This window comes from Passer domesticus, chromosome 1, assembly GCF_036417665.1.
Source record: "Passer domesticus isolate bPasDom1 chromosome 1, bPasDom1.hap1, whole genome shotgun sequence".
In the NCBI taxonomy this organism is placed as follows: Eukaryota; Metazoa; Chordata; class Aves; order Passeriformes; family Passeridae; genus Passer; species Passer domesticus.
Window position 1 is genome coordinate 80,883,409 of NC_087474.1, and position 13,023 is coordinate 80,896,431.

The following is a 13,023-nucleotide window of genomic DNA, read 5'->3' on the forward strand; positions in this document are numbered from 1 at the left end:
ACCCTTGAAACCTCCTGCAAATCTCTTAGTATTTTTTGCAACAGGCAACCTCTGTGACCAAAAAAATTTCCTCCTGCCCCAAATCAAGATAGTGAAGGACATATTTTTGAACTTAGAAAATAAATGTTGGCTTTCAACTTCAGGATCCTCACATATTTGCAAATGACTAATAGAAGATGGAAATTGTGTGGGCAGATGACTTCAGGGATACAGCTATAAAAATGGTTGAAGCTTAAGAGATGCTGAGATGCTGAAGTTGGAAGGGACACATCCTTAGAGAAAACTACAGGACTTGGAAACTCATTGTTATAGGACTTATACTGTTATATAATGTTAAAACTCTCATTGTTCTTTTCTCTACCCTCACTCTGTAATGTACCCCAGAGAAAATTATTCTTTTTAGCTATATAGGATTTCAAAGAGTTAAAACCATCAACCAAAGCCCCCACAATCAAACTGTCATTCATGCCCAATGAGGATATTAACTTTTGAAACCTTTTTAAAGCTGTTTTTCTATCTTCATAGAAAAGTGCATGGCATGCACTGCATAGTCCTAGTCTAATCAAAAATTATTTCATTAAAAAATTGCTGCATAGGTGTTTTTTTCCAGTAGACTACACACAGCATTTTAAGTTATCTATCACTTTTTCCCTTTGGACTTTACCGTTTACAAATGGCGTTTCATGCTTCATGAAACAGAGACTTTCAGGCTGCTTAGGCAACCACAAGCAACAGGACAGGAAGATGATGATCTGAGGCAGAATCTGAAATCCCAGGCAAAAGCACATCAGACTGGGAGTCGGTTTACGACACCTCCAGTGCCCACCCCACAGGAGTGAGGAATAGCAACTTCTATGATTTCACTGAGGTTTTTTACAGTTCTACAGATCACTGTCTCTCTGCATCATGCTTGAACCAGGAGTCATAATATTTTAGAAAAGACTGTCTGTTTCACACTCTTTTAAGGTAGCCTATTATTTTTGGAACAAGTGTTGCTATTTCTTGTGTTTGGTAGAACAGTACTCATCCAGCTGTATAGTCCTGTCCCTAGTGATGCCCAGGGATGACTCCCTTTGAGAGGATAACAAAGAGGGCTGCTAAGAATAACATGAATGAAAAAAATTATTTCTGCCCCAATGAGCAGAGCACTGCATACCCTGAGGGCAGTGCACAATTGCTGTGTTGACTCACTGAAAAGCAAGAGAATTCATATTATCTTGAGGGAATGTCTGCTATTCCAACATGTACATGACACGTACTTATTCCTTTCCTATTGAATCCAGTTCACTGCCTAATTTTTTTTCTGGAATGAATACTGAGTAGCAACTGGATTTGCATGCTTTGTTTCCCATTAAACAAAAATAATAATAGAAAATTCTCTGAACTCTTCAGATAGAGGGGAAATACAAATTTCTCACACAGCAAAAAAAAAAAAAAGTCTTGAATTAATATTATTTTTAAATATGCAACTGTGTTCTATAATCAAGCATTGCCTATACTACTGAATTACTTGAAGCAGCATTAGGGTGGCACTATGGAGATAGCTGAATTCATGCACTTTCAAGCACATGTGGGACCACCCTGGAACAAAGATAACAGGATAAATCAGAAATTGCTTCAAGGTGAGGAGTAATTAAATTCACAGTGCTGGATAACATAAGAGAAGGAACTGAGCAATTATGCAGCCAGAGCAAAAATAATTGTTCATACAAGTGCAAGGCACAGCAAACAATTAACTTAAAGATACACAAGAAAAACCTTAAGATCACACCAAAGTTACAGATACAAGTTTGACATTACATGGAGCAATTTTATACATTGCTGTAAAGGTTTCTGTACAAATAATATACTGTGGGTATATAGTGGGTGCCACATTTTACAGTGAGTAGACTTGACAATGTTTTTTTCTCAGTCAATTGCTGACCTAATGTCTGGTCTCTGGAAAACAGCTCACAGCTTCACATTGCTGAGGATGAAACAAGGAGCAGGCACTCCTTGGGCTGCTCTTCACAGTGTCTCAACTGGCTGCACCCTACCAGCACACCCACCACCATGTAACCAGTCTCTCTTGTAAGCACAGACATTTTTATGTATAGAGACAGCAATGTGAAAGGAACCAGACTAAACTCTTTTTCCAAAGGGACACATTATGTCTGTATTCCTGTAGGAGTTATGCCTGCTCTTAGAGGTCTCACACGCCATTGAACTCATAGGATTGAAATTGCTCTCTCCACAAAGATCTCAGATAACCCTTTGTATCAGTTGTATTTCTTACGTTTTACTTCTGCCACTGTTTTATGGGTGGTTTAAACTGATCAGTGGACAACTCATCCACGACCCTGTACTGTTACCTCACCTGTGCTGATGCTTGGGACCACCAAGTGACATGCCAATAGCAGTCACAGCATTTGGACCATGAGGCAAAGGAAACCAAGAGCACAGGACTCACTGCAACACTCACCTCAAGTGACATGAGTGGCCTTGGTTATAAGTGTGATATTTGGGCATGTCACTGCTGCTAGTTTAACAATTTTTAATGGAAATAAATAAAATAATCAAATGATAATCACAGCTTTGCTATTTGAATATGTCCGTATCTGTTTCAGCACACTACAAAACATGGATATTGGATGTATTTTCCTGCGCTTTATTTCTGAGAAAATAGATATTCTTTCCTGTGCTCAGTAAAAAGGAAAAAAAATAGTCAGGCTTTCACAAACCGCAGTTCAAATCTTGCATTAAACATGACTGATTTTCTGTCTAACTTCAGTGGCAGAGATTTCTGGAGATTTCAGTAGGAGTTTGCAGCAGACATCAAAACATACATATCTACTTGTTTGGATTCCCACAGACTTGCTTAATTCCCATTGAGTGACTAGAAACATTCTGGTTGACTTAAATAGCTTTTTGATCCATACCAGTCTCCTTTGGAGCAGCCAAATTCTGTTGAATGAGAACTAGCCCCCTAAGAGTTATCACAGCATGCATCTATATCCTTGTTTCATGAAACTTTTTCTTCCCTGCTAGCACCATTAGCTTTTTGAAAGTGTACCAAGGGTTCTTTTGCTAATCATAAACTTTAATGCTAAATTCTCTCTACAGACATCTAATTCTAAATACAAAGAAATTTTATTAAAATGATAAAAGACCCTTTGCACAATCAGAATGCCTTAGAAAAATATTACACATTCATAAATTTCTTTGTATCTTTTAATCAACATTATTTTTCTTGATATTAATAGTTTTATTCCCTTTTTTATGTATTGATTTTATCTATCTATTCCTCTCAAATGGAACAAAACCTTAGATTATAAAGACTAATGGCCACCTGTCTACTACTTCCACTAGCAAATGCAGTATAAATTGACCAAAACCAGTCTGTACATTGCTCTGTGCTTACGAGATAAAAATTTATAAATTTGGACCCTTTCTATTTACAAGAAGTACTCAAATAATCTGTTATTGGCATTTGGCTGTTGGAAAGAATTACAATCAGAAATAGAGAGGCAAGAAAATTAGTTTCTGTACTGGACACAGTTTGACATTTATGCTTAGTTTAGTCTACTTTTTCTGAGCAGAAGTTTTCCACATTTTGGGACAATTCATAGTCTTTCATGACATGGAAAGGAACAGATAATTTTCTTCTACCAGATGCTAGCAAAAGAGTTCTAAAATATTATCATTATTCTTGTAATCCCTAAACCAATCTTTCCCTTTTCAAATAATACAATAATCATATTCAATAATGTTTTAATATTTCAGCCTTAAAAATTTTATCTGCTCAGGATTATCTCTCCTTCTAACAGCACATTTTATAAGTCTATCACAGTTTTTCACTTTCTAAGGTCTTTGACACTAGAATTCTTTAAATAACAAGATGAATATATTTTAATTAAAAAACTGCAGCATCCTATAGTTGTTGATGATGACAGAATCACAAGATTGGAAGAGACCTTCAGGGTCATTGAGTCCAACCTGTTCCCTGACACCTCAACTAAACCATGTCACTGAGTGCCACATCCAGGTTTTTTTTTAAACACATCCAGAGATGGTGACTCCACCACCTCCCCGGGCAGACAATTCTAGAATTTTATCACTCTTTCTGTAAAAAACTTTTTCTTAATATCCAACCTATATTTCCCTTGACACAGCTTGAGACTGTGATCTCTCATTCTGCCAGTTGCTGCCTGAAGAAAGAGACCAACCCCCACCTGGCTACAACCACCTTTCAGGAAGTTGTAGAGAGTGATAAGATCACCTCTGGGTCTCCTTTTCTCCAGGCTAAACACCCTCAGCTCCCTCAGTCACTCCTCACAGGGTTGTGTTCCCAGCCCCTCACCAGCCCCGTTGCCTTCCTCTGGATGCACTCAAGCCTCCCAAAGTCCTTCCAGAACTGGACACAGCACTCAAGGTGTGGCCTCACCAGTGCCAAGTACAGGGGAAGAATGACCTCCCTGCTCCTGCTGGCCACACTATTCCTGATCCAGGCCAGGACACCTTCTTGGCCACCAGGGCACACTGCTGGCTCATGTTCAGCTGCTGTCAACCAACACCCCCAGGTCCCTTTCTGCCTGGGCACTGTCCAGCCACACCGTTCCCAGCCTGTAGCATTGCAGGGGGTTGTTGTGGCCAAAATGCAGGACTTGACACTTGGACATATTAGACTTCATCTTGTTAGACTCTGCCCATCCATCCAATCATTCCAGGTCTCTCTGCAGAGCCCTCCTACCTTCCAACAGATTGTCACACGCTCCCAGCTTAGTGTCATCTGCACATTTACTAATAAAAGACTCAATCCCCTCATCCATGTCATCAATAAAAATATTGAACAGAACTGGCCCCAGCACAGACCCCTGAGGGACACCACTGGTGACTGACCGCCAGGCAGATGCAGCACCGTTCACCAGCACTCTGGGCCCGGCCATCCAGCCAGTTCCTAACCCAGCAAAGAGTGCTCCTGTCCAGTCATGGGCTGCAGCTTTTGCAGGAGTGTGCTGTGGGATACAATGTCAAAGGCCTTGCTGAAGTCCAAATAGCCACCATCCACAGCCTTTCCTGCATCCACCAGGCAGGTCACCTGGTCATAAAAGGAGACCAGGTTGGTCAAACACAACCTACCCCTCCTAAGCCCATGCTGGCTGGTATAAATTGCTCCATTATCTTGCCAGTACTGAGGTCAGGCTGCCTGGTCTATATTTGCTAGGATCTTCCTTCCCACCCTTTTTGTGAATGGGTGTCACATTGGCCAGCTTTCAGTCATCTGGAACCTCACCAGTGAGCCAGTACTCTTGGTAAATGATGGAGAGTGGCTTTGCAAGTTCATCTGCCAGCTCCCTTATCACCCTGGGGTGGATCCCCTCTGGTCCCATAGATTTATGAATATTGAAGCATCTCAGAAGTTCTCTGACTGCCTCCTCTTGGATAATGGGGGGGACCAACTACCAACCCAAGAGGACAGTTGTCCTGGGGACAAGCCATCTTCCCACTAAAGACTGAGGCAAAGAAGGCATTAAGCACTTCTGCCTTCTCCTCATCTGCAGTCACTAAGTTCCGTCTCTCATCCAGTAAAGAATAAAGGCTGGTCTTACCCTTCCTTTGATCATTAATATATTTGTAAATACACTTTTTATTATCGTTTACAGAAATCGCCATTTTAGTTCAAACTGAGCTTCGGCCTCCCTATTTTTTTTCCCTACATGCTCTAGCAGCCCCCTTAAATACTTCTTAAGAGACCTGACTCTCCTTCCAAAGACAACACATCCTCCTTTTATTCCTAATTTCTTCCAAGATCTCATTGCTCATCCAACCTGGACATTTACCTCGTTGACTTGTCTTTGGGCACACAGGGACAGTCTGTTCCTCTGTCTTCAAGATCTCTGTTTTGAAGCATGCCCACCTATCCTGGACTCCTTTGTTTTTAAGGGCTGCTTCCCAAAGAACTCTCTGAATAAGTCCCCTTGCACATTTACTCTCTCTAGGCCATGGTGATGTCACACTGGTGTCATATTGGATGATATAACTATTTTTCGTCAAGATATTGCTTCTCCTCTGAAGATACATCTTTCCTATCTAGACAATATTAATTTTGTTACCAGTAAAATTATAATAATTTTGTTATTTTTTCCCTTTGTAAATTCTCTATGAATTTGCTGTTTACTGCATGCAGACTTATTTATTTTTTACTTTTCCTCTGAGTCAAACATGGTTAAATCGTGTTATTTAGTACTCGTTCATAACTGCATTGCATTTAGAACTGAAAGGCTCTGCTCACAAAACAATTGTAAAGGGATGGGAGAAGTTTTAAGCTCTCCTGCAAGCGTGCAGATACACATGATGTTTCATATGCACAAAATGCAGCAGCTCCCACCAAAGGAAAATAATTCTTTAATGGAGGTTCTAGGAGATCCAGATGCTAATTCTTAACAGACAATAAAGTTTTCCATGTAGAAAAGTAATTTATGAAATTTTATACATTTCTATTTAGACTGTTTGAAATGAGCATTTTCTTTTGAATAATATTTTTAGTTGTAAATTGTAAATTAAAAATTGCTTTTATATAAAGTCCAGTTTTATAATTTATCTTTTTCTTTATTTGAAAAAAAAGCAAAAAAAGACAAAAATAAGAGAATGTGAAAAATTCTTTCTCATGCAACCTTTTTACATTTTTTAAAAACCCCTGTTTTCTGGGTTATCCTATTTGGAAACCAAAAAGTATGGAAAGTAGCTCTTTTCACATTTTCTCCTTTGCCTTGCTTCCTTCAATACACTTAATTGATGGCAACTGGTTTTTCCAAAAGAATTAAAGTGTCAGGGGGCAGGGGAAGGTTATATCCATAGTGTGGATAGTGATAATATGGCCAGAGCATTTTAAACTAGAAAAGTACAAGAAACTTGATAATGCTCAGTATTCATTGCCATTCCTGCCTGAAAGCAGGTTATCTGTCTGAAAGCTAAAGTATGTGTAGCGAAAAACACCTGGTAGAAATTTCCATGGATCATCTATAATCAAGCATATGACTGTGATATTTTGCTAAATTCTATTATGTGTACTAAACTATATACAGAAATGCCATTGTTATGAGTACACAAGGTAGTTCTAGGTAGATCAGCACTGCACTTTTTTTGGAAATACAAAAATCTAATAGACATTTTAGGTGAATTTGAATGAGAAAGATAAAAAAGTTTAAACTTAGGCCCTGCTTTCACCACACAATTAAAAAAAAATAGTGATGTTAAGTGTAAATTTTATTTGTTGAGGTTATTAAATGTTGGTCAAGAATAAGACAAGGAAAACCATAGGCTAGTTTTAAGGTTGTGTGATGTTTTTCCTCACATGAAATTGTTGTTTATTTGCATACATATTATGTACTGTAGAGCACAGTCACTTCCACCAAATCACAAATGCCAAAGTATGATGAGCAATGCTTTCAGAATAAAATGCATAATTAGAGAACAATTGCAACCTGTGGTACACAGATCAAAACATTGCAGCTGAGCTACCTCCTGCACCTACAAGCAAATGTGTATCAGTCCCCTGGGTTCTGCCAGAGCATAGAAAAGAAAGCCAAAGCCCTGTAGTCTATTACAAATACAAATTCAATATATTTTCCTTAATTACTTTTTAATTTCCATCTCATTTATGTATAGTAGCTACAGAATGAAAAAGAGTTCTATTCCTTATTCTGCCACTGTCTTGCATATTTGACCTTAGTCATATTACAATTACTCTGTTGCTTAATTGATTCTTCTGCATCATATGCATAATTAAAACTACTTGTCTTTTAGGTGTTAAGTGGACTTACGATTACCTTTTACACTGTGAGAGAAATGTTTTAAAGAGGAAGCTCAAATGAATATTATTTTTTTTAAATTCAAATTGTTACTTTAGAGTTCCGAGCTCAAAATTAATTTACTAAATTATTTAGTTTTGTACATGAGCTACATATTGCTCTAAAATGTTCAATTCTAATGCAATTTAACTTAAACTTTCTTTTTAATACTAGAAATATATTCCTTTTTTTGTTCAGGTAATGAAAAAAAAGGAACCCACAGGCTAAGAAAAAAATGTTGTTTTGTCTTTCTTTTTTGATATTGGTCTGTAGGATATTGTTCTGACTATTGAAAGAAAGCCTCATTTGGAAGTTTTATATAAGGCAAATAGGATTGCAGAGTATAGATCAAAGTGTATAGAATCTTCCTGAAAATCAAGACAATGGAAATCAATGAACATTATAGGAGTAATTTTTATAGACAAATAATCCTTTTTTTTTTCCCCATGGATTGGATCTTACTTTATTAAATGTACCTACTGCCTTCTGTGTGATCATCTATACACTAAGGAAATAATGCCATGGGGATTTTATTGTGCCTTATTGTACAGCCTCACTCCAAATACAACCAAAATATCCAAGACTGCCTGGGATTTGAGAAAAAGTAAGCAAGTACAATAGGCAAAGATGTTGAATATAATATATAATGCCTAGATACTAAATATAGAATATAAAGATTTTGGTATATTCTGTATTCTGTAATGAATGGTAAGACAGATGAGTGACTAGCACAGTTATTGTTACTTCATTCAACACTTACATTAAACTTTACTTTGAAATGCTGACCCTGCCATTTCTCTTGTGGATAAATTATACCTCATTGTCAGTTCTGTGCTTGAAGCAGTCTTCAAAGGAAAATATAATTCCAGATGCACTGTATGTTGAACAAGACGTAAATCAAGCCTTCTCTCTTCATTCTCTTGTTTTTCCTCTTTGTGGTCCTCTGTGAAACAGCAGTATCGCTTGTCAAGATAGGTCACCTCTGTCACTCAGCCTTCATTTTTGTGATAGCAGTCAAAAATATCCAAAAATGAAATGCAGAAGACTCTTCTGCAAACAGAATACAATATCAGTGCTGTCTGTTCATGTGCTGACTTATCAGCTGAATTTACTAAATACAGAGTACACTGTGTATCAAATACAAAGTCATCCAGGAAAATAGTACATGTCAATTGGTCAAAAATGAGAATTAATTCAAACATTAATGGGTACTTCACAGATATATGATTCAACCTATGACCACCATGGAACCTGATACTATAAGAAAATTTATACAGAAAGAATAGAATATATCTATTTTCAATAACTTGAAATATCCTGTGACAGGATATTGCTGAAAACTCTCCTGTGAACAATGGACATGGCTCACATGATTTAAAGTTACTTTGGAACTAAAGTTACATGATTCAAAGTTGTGATGGAATGACCATCTGGCATTGGAGGTAATGCTTTGTACCTTGATTACTTCACATGCACAACAAAGGAATATGCTCTGCAAATAAGACACAAACTGAAAGTATCCATTTCAGCCTATTAAGAAAAAAAAATAAACCCTCCAACATATAAATTTACAAAAATATAGGATGATTTTAAATACCTATCCTCGTTATTAACCTATTTATATACTATTTATATCCTATTTATTTCCTCGCTTAACCTATTTATAATGTATGTCTGTTTCAAAGCAAATCAATATATTTCAGTTTACTGTACTAGTTTTATTTGTCATAAAAGTGTATATTATGCTTTCTTTGAGATTCAGAGCATTATAAATACCATGCAACAACTTTGTTGGATCTCCCAAATTGTTTAAGTAAAACAGACTTCTTCTACCTATTGGTGCAGAGATTATAGTTGCAGTTCAGTAGTTCTGATTCTATCTCACAGAAGTGAATGGAAAATATCAGTATAAAACTGGGTAGGTTTGTCACTATACCACAGGCAGAATACTTACAGCAAACAGCGAGATGTCATAAGAATTCTGAGGGCTTAATTTAAGCATGAATTATTTAACATTACAAGCCTTAAACTTGCATTGCTGGGGACTTTATGGTAAAAATCATGCTCACTCTGATTTGAGCTGCTTGAGCATGCTGAAGTGATAAAGCTGATCTTGCTTACAAATTAAATTTTTAAAGCTGGTGGATTAGTATGACCATAGGCTTGATCCATATAAAGTGCTGAAGCTTTCTAGATTCATGTGGGATTAGGAGACAAGCCTCCAGTAAAACCTTTCTCTAACTGAGACATGTATAGAGACTCAAAACCCAATTAGGTTGTGCTGCTTGGAGGTGTGAGTTCTATTGCCAGAATCATCTATATCAGATAAGTTTCTTAACCTCTCTACATATCATTTCTATATTTTTCAGAAAAAGGGTATCATCATCTCCCATGCTGTTGAAAGGCTTTCAGATGAAAGACTTTATGTAGTCAAAAAGCAGTAGTAAGTAAGTAATGGCTATCAATTTAAGAGTTTAATTTAAGCAAAGTGGAATATCACTCTGTGTTCTGTTGTATCATTGTATGCCTGCTAAAACTGTTTTATGATCTGTTCTCATAATAACTTGAGATGTTTTGTGACACAGGTTGAAAAGATGAAAGAAATCATATTATAATGCATGCTGTGGAATTCATTTTCTCAACACCTTTATCTAACACAGCCTCATAAAATGCCCTTTATCTAAAATAGCCTATACATTCAGTATGGTCAAGCCTGGATACAGACAAATCCACCTACTAAATTTTTCTGGTGTTGCAAAACAAGGGGAGTTCTGACCCGAGGGAGAGAAAAGGATATTAAAAAAAACCCCAAATCCCAAATTACAATCATCCTTTCATGGTCCATGCTTCTGTGTTTGACTACTTGCTTGCTAAATGCATGTCCATGCAATGTTTGTGGTATACGTCCTGAAGATTATGAGACAAATTTTCTTAAAATTTTACTTTCCTTGTCTACAAAGATGACAGAAACCTAAGATCAGTATTTTCCAACTTTTACAAACTTTTTGAAAATTCAGCAGGGAGCTATGTTGCAAAGGTTGGTTTGCCTGTGTGGACATCTGAGCCTTGCCTCATGGCTGCCTCTTACGCCAGTGCTGACCTGCATCAAAAACATTGTGGTGTCTTTCCAATCAGCTGCTCCCAGAACATCACATACTCCCTCCCTGCATAACAATTCAGTCAGCTCTTCCACCAAAGGATTGGGATGGACCCTAATACAGTGTGACAGATTCTTTCAGACATGTCAACAACTGCCTTCTAGGCAAAGATTGATCCACAATTCCATTAGTAGTTTAACAGCCCTTTTCAAAAAATTGGATCACTAACTTATAATAGTGAAATAGGACCACTTGACCCTCTGCTATTTTTTTTTTTTTATGCCAGAATGGATACTCTGTGAGATACATGATGCTGATACACTGTAGAGACACAAATCATCATGCTTCTTCATTCTTTTTTCTCACATTATCTGCCCACTTCTCTTACATATGTCTTCTAAAAATCCACACAATCCCATACTTAAGAGCTGTGGATTCTTGCCCTTAATAGCCATGAAGCTTTCTTACTTTAGGGAGAGGCTGTTTCAGCTTGTGTCAAACAGTAGTGACTTTGTCATATTCTTAGTGCAATACTGACCAGGAGAATGACCTGACTTGTGTCAGTCACAGTGACAGGTTTTTAGTGGTGAACTCACAGATGCCTTGTGCATATGATCACAAGAGTGGTCCTAAAAACTGCAGCTTCCACATTGGGGAATCTGTGAAATCTTTGTGCCAGCTTCATGAACCTTCTTTTCTCTTCACCATGTGTCAAAAAATTTGAGCTATGAATGAAGCACCAAAATAGGTGAGGATGCTGAAGGTCTGAGTCGTGATACTGACAAAGGCTGCCAGCGTGGGCCATATTTTGGCCACAGCAGAACAAAGTGGGATCCTGCTCATCGGGAGCATTTTCTTGGCTGAAGTGCAGTGTGAGGGCTACAGATCCTACAACTGAAATACAGGACTGTGCATGGCAACATGTGGCCCAGGCAGCCTAGGACTGCTGTCATGAAGACTTCTCCCAAAAGGAGCCTGTAGCTATTACATCTCTATGATAGCCTCTACGCAGAGCCAGAGGAGGATATTTGGCACAATATAAACCTATAATGGTTAATTTATTTCTGCCTTTTTGTACCAAAGAAACGTTGTATCACACTGTCAAACTATTTTGGCAAGTGCTGCATAAATCCGGTGAAGGGCATATTTTATGCTTACTTTAATTTTTCTCCTTGTTGTATCCATTTTTAGCAGGTACCAGTGCGATGTCAGAAATGGAACTTAAGCCTGGAAGTAGTAGAAACATCAGCAGAAGGTAATGAGAAAGGCTGTACCTTTACTTGTACTTGTACAACGTACAACAGATGCTCTTGTAACAGCTGGAAGGAAATAATTAGCACAACAAAAAGACATGTTATAGTGTTGCATCAAAAAATTTCAGCAAATAAGACCTTGGTCTTCAACTATCAAGACAACTAAATATATTTAAATGGATTCTTTCTAGTTGAAATCTACTTGGCTAAAAGCAGCGAGACAAATGTCATTTCGGTAGTCCTGAGTCCTCCAGTAGTTTTGTTACATGCTAGTCAGCATCTCACTTATTCTTTGGCCAGCAGAGACTAGGAATACCAGAAGGAACAGAGCAAAACACAAGACACAAAGGAGATACAATTAATTGTTTCACTTATTTAGCTGATAATATTCAGTGGTTTCTGATCAGTTTGAAGGATAAGTGAGGGAAGCAGCAAATAGAATTTATTAATGTAAGTATTTATTAAATTCAGTAAGTAAAACTAACCCAACTAACAATTCTTCAATTTAATGGCCTTTGTTCCTTTATTTTGTCTTTCCCATTAGCACACATCATCAGCATAGGGTTCTCCTGTTTACTTACTTATAAAAGCTATGAAAAACTAGAGACATTTTCCTTTTCCCTATTTCCTCGTCATAACTCTGAATCCCTCAGAGTAATCTAAAACCCATAATCCCACCAACAGAAAGACAAAAACACACTTTCATTTGAAAAGCACTATGTTCAAAATGCTCTTTGTGCTTATAGGATCACAGAATCATTTAGGGTGGAAGAGGTTATTGAGTCTAACTTAACACTGCCAAGTCCACCGCTCAACCATGTCCCTAAGTTCCATGCCTACAAT

General features: G+C 37.5%; 1 long non-coding RNA gene across 4 annotated transcripts in view; it reads left to right on the forward strand.

The window, feature by feature from the left end:
• Window positions 1-13,023, forward strand: part of LOC135304690 (uncharacterized) — a 102,441-nt gene that overhangs the window by 84,860 nt on the left and 4,558 nt on the right. For all 4 annotated transcript variants that reach the window (XR_010365966.1, XR_010365969.1, XR_010365967.1 and 1 more), the window contains 2 exons: window positions 10,199-10,276; window positions 12,119-12,182. This is a non-coding gene — a long non-coding RNA (uncharacterized LOC135304690). The remainder of the gene's footprint in view (window positions 1-10,198; window positions 10,277-12,118; window positions 12,183-13,023) is intronic.